The sequence below is a fragment of the Trichosurus vulpecula genome, chromosome 7 (assembly GCF_011100635.1).
Source record: "Trichosurus vulpecula isolate mTriVul1 chromosome 7, mTriVul1.pri, whole genome shotgun sequence".
Classification (NCBI taxonomy): domain Eukaryota; kingdom Metazoa; phylum Chordata; class Mammalia; order Diprotodontia; family Phalangeridae; genus Trichosurus; species Trichosurus vulpecula.
Window position 1 is genome coordinate 76,484,114 of NC_050579.1, and position 4,527 is coordinate 76,488,640.

Consider the following 4,527-nt stretch of genomic DNA (forward strand, 5'->3'; position numbering starts at 1 on the left):
GATGCAGGAAGCTGAGGACGCCAACCTCCCCTGAGGTATTAAAATGACCCCCACATAACAATCAAAGAGGGTGAGGCAGGAAGATGATGGCCAGTGGCCCCATTACAGAGATGGCCAACACAGTTAACATAGAGGGGAGCCAGGTACAGAGATCAAAAACAAGAGAAGCATGCAAAGGGAGAGCTGCTCCCACCATCCGGGTGGATTCAGTAGTATCTTCAATCTTAAGCCAGTGACACAAAGACAAGACCTAATGCGTTGGCAATGAGCTGTCTCTTCCACCCATCCCCTGGCCCTACCCCACCATCTTTCAAGAAACTGGTCTCAAAACCCTTTCCAGTAATTACAGCATCTTTCAGCCTTCATTGGCTCAAGATCATTTTTCAGGAGCCAAAGTCATGAAACAAAGGTGAGGACTTGGCTCAGGTGCAGCAGTGAAGCTGGCAGTTAAGGTTAGCTGTGGTGGAATCCTGGTGGCCTGGCCCCAGCCCTTGAGCCTGTCTTCCTCCAAACTCTAAGCACTAGACTCTACGACCTCTTGTGTAAATATGGCTGCATCCTGGGTTTTTACATGGAGACAAACCAGGCCTGGGCAACTAGAGCTGAGGGATCTTAGGGAAAAGCACCTAGAACCAAAGATCTACTCCTATTTTCACAGTAACTAGAAAGATAAAGAGAAATAGGAGGAAGAATAGAAATGGGACACTGGTAGATGAGAATCAGAAGAAACCAGAACTGTCAATTTTATTCTGCTTTTCCTAGTTTAACTCCTAAGGGCCCTGTCCAGATCTAGAGGAAAGAATGGTGCATAAAATCTGGATCTTCTGTCCATCAGCTCCCTCCAAGGATGCAGAAGTCATCTCTGGGGTCACTGGAAGGGTGAGATCTACAAGGGGGTCATAATATGGGACACCATCCCAGACCAGAGAGACTAATACACATTCTCTCCCCAGACCCTTTTTTTCTCCATGCTGCATTGTGTGTCTCCTCCCAGGACTACAGGCTCTTCTAGACTCAGAGATGATGGACCACACAGAGCTCTCTGATCCGGGAGAAGAAGCCATCTATAGCTTCCTGGTTCTCCTGCTAGAATTTGATGGCTCAAGATGTTATTTCCCCACTTAATCATGGTCTCTGGCTTCAGCTTGTAAATCTTTAGCTTATAATCATTGTGGGACACTCATGAAGCTGGGGTTTATTCCCAAAGCTGAATTCCAAAAATAATTAGTTCCTCCAAGACAGTAGCATTTTACTTCTCTCTTTCCAGAATTCCAAATACTCCTTGTTTTCTTTGAGTTGTTCAAGCAGTCCATTGAAGATAGAGCAGCCCCCTAAGAAACATTGAAGGTATACTGCCTGGTCTTGCTCCCCATATTAGGTGTTCCAGTTTCCCCCAGGGCACAGGAGGAGTCCATATACAGGTGAAATTTGAATAGAAGGTGCCCTGTCGAGCTGTTGGAGGCATCTAGACACTGGGATTTTACATTTTGAAATTGGATCTTATACAGTTTGCTGACCTCCTTTGAAATGAGAATGAAATGGGCATTTGTCAGGGGATCCACATTGTGGACAAAGAGAATGGAACCAGTAAGCCCTGGCTCTAGTCCCAACCAGGCCTGGGCCCCTCTGCAGGGCAAACAGTGAGCTTTCCAGGAAATAGCGCACATGGTCAAGCCCAGTCCAATCGTCTTTTTCCTCACAAAGAGGTAGAGAACAGAGGCCCATGTTCACAACTATATGTGGATCCCAAAAGGAGAAATTAAGGCCTGAAGCCTCTCTCTCTCCATCCAGAGACTTACAGAGTAGCCTCTTCACTACAACACAGCCAGGGAAGAAAAGGAAATGCTATGGCTGGTTAATTCCTGTTATATGCATTCTCAGTTATATGATAAGTAAACTGGAAACAATACCTGTGCATACTCTGAAGTCCATAGAGGGATTGGATCAGCAGAGCGTGCTATGAATGCTCACAACAATTGGGTTTATTGGCCAATGTCTCTATTACAAATTTTCCTGTCTATCTAATAAGAAAGGTTTAATCTGGAGTAGAAATAGAAAAGACTGTGATAATAAAGACAAATGGTATCAATAAACCCTATCTAAAAATATTTTTATAGACTTTAAATTTTTTTTAAATCTCTCTATGGTTTTGTAGATTTTTTTTTCCAGAACTTAACAGTGTCCAGAACCTAGAACATAGTAGGTTCTTAATAAATGCTTGCTAAATTGAATCTCATTTTCCTTAATCAAGTTCCTGAGCTTAATAAAAGCAAACTGAGTCAGAGGACAAGGTAAAGGATAAATGAAAAGGTTGATGAGTTCTGAAAAGGGGAATAACATGAAGATAAAATTAATAAAGAAAATGTAACCTCCAAAGACTGGTTCATAGCCTCCTTGAACTTTAAGATGGTACTCAGTCATTCAAAGTGCTTAATTAGGATATAACTACTCTTAAAATAGGGCAGCTAGGTGGTACAGGGGATAGAGTGCCACGCCTGAAGTCAGGAAGATTCCTCTTCATGAGTTCAAATCTGGCCTCAGACACTTATTAACTGTATGAGCCTGGGTAAGTCACTTAATCCTATTGGCCTTAGTTTCCTCAACTGTAAAATGATCTGGAGAAGGAAATGGCAAACCAGTCCAGTATCATTGCCAAGGAAACCCCAAAAGTGGTCATGAAGGGTCAGCCACGACTGCAAAATGATTGAACAACTCTTAAAATAAGTGCTCAGTTAGCCAGGCACATTGGATGCTTTTTTGTGACTTCTGGAATTATGGTTTTTAAAATCATAATAAAGTTTCCAAATATAATTGATTTGATGATGATTTGGTTGTTGTACATGGAGGAGATTAAAAAACTTTTCTTTTCCAATCCATAATCTAAAAATTTTACTTATTCCATAGCGACCTTTTTAATTCCCTCAGAAACAGGAACCTGGGTATCTGTAACTGCCCGAACAAAAAAGGACTTTGAAAGTAAGATTAGATAGAATTTGGACTTAATTTAGAACTAAAACCAAATACTTTTAGGATGTTTAATAAAGGAGAAAGTGAAAAGGGCATACTTAGAAGCTTCTGTTCAGATTTCATAGAATCATGAAGTCAAGGAAGGGGGAACCCATTATTCTGGGAAATTGGGCTAGTGAGCACATGGGAAAGGAAGTGGGGATCATAAAGAGCTCATACGGCTTCGTTAAGAACAGATCGTGCCAGGCTAACCTCATTTCCCTCTTTGACAGAATATGCCAGTGGATCAGGGCAATCCCGTAGCTAGAGTTCTCCCATATTTCAGCAAAGCATTTAACAAAATTTCTTGTGCTATCCTTTTGGGGAAGATAGAGAGATATAGGTTAGATAGTGGTACAATTAGATGGAATTGGGGACTGGTTAACCAGCTAAACCCAAAGATTAATCAATAAGCTTTCAATGTCCAGTTGGAATGAGTTCTCCTGTGGAGCAGACCAAGGATTTGTGATTGGACTAGTGTTATATAATATTTTTCACCAATGATTTGCATAAAGCTCAATGACATGCTTATAAAATTTGTGGATGATACATTGCTAGAAAGGATGTAAAGTCAAGATTCAAATAGATTTTGATAGATTAGAATATCTATTAAAAGTGGACTTGATCTAATAAAGAGAAATTGAATACGGGTAACTGTAAAGTCTTAAGCTTAGGTTAAAAAAATCAACTTTATAAGTACAAAATGGAGGGATGCATGGCTAGACAGCTGTAGTTCATCTGAAAAGATGATCTGAGATTTTTAGTGGGTTACAAGCTCAGTAGAAGTCAACATGGAAGTTAGAAAGCTAATTCCATTTTCAGCTCTGTTAAATCAGGCATACTATCCAATACAAAGATGTTCAATTATCTTCTCTAAGCATTTGAATCCTGGCTTTCTCTCTCTTTCTCTCTACCCCCCATATGCATATATAGAGATATCTTTATCTCTGTATATCTATATCTATCTATAGACAGACAGATAGATAGATAGATAGATAGATAGATAGAGAGATAGATAGATAGAGAGATAGATAGATATACATATGTAATCTCCCTAGGGACAGCTAGGTGGTACAGTGGATAGAGTACTACGCCTGGAGTCAGAAAGATTCCTTTCCCTGAGTTCAAATCTGGCCTCAGACACTCACTAGCTATGTGACGCTGGGCAAGTCACATAACCCCATTTGCCTCAGTTTCCTCATCTGTAAAATGAGCTGGAAAAGAAAATGTCAAACCACTCTAGTATTTCTGCCAAGAAAACCTCAAATGGGGTCAGGAAGAGTAGGACATAACTGAAACAACGGTGCAATGAAAATATTTTCCCTAATCTCCCTAATCTTGAACTATAGTCCCTTATCACTAACTGCTTATTTCACATTTCCACCTCAATGTACCATCTCACACTCAATATGTCCAAAACAGAACTCATTATCTTTGCCCACCCCTTAACCTCCTCCAACCTTCACTTCTTCCTAACTTCCCTCTTTCTGTTGAGAGAACCACCATCTTTCTGGTCACTCA

General features: G+C 40.6%; 1 pseudogene; it reads right to left on the reverse strand.

Annotated features, from left to right (window-relative positions):
• Positions 1-931: 931 nt before the first annotated feature.
• On the reverse strand, positions 932-1,667 carry LOC118857557 (annotated as a pseudogene).
• Between the last annotated feature and the right edge of the window lie 2,860 nt (positions 1,668-4,527).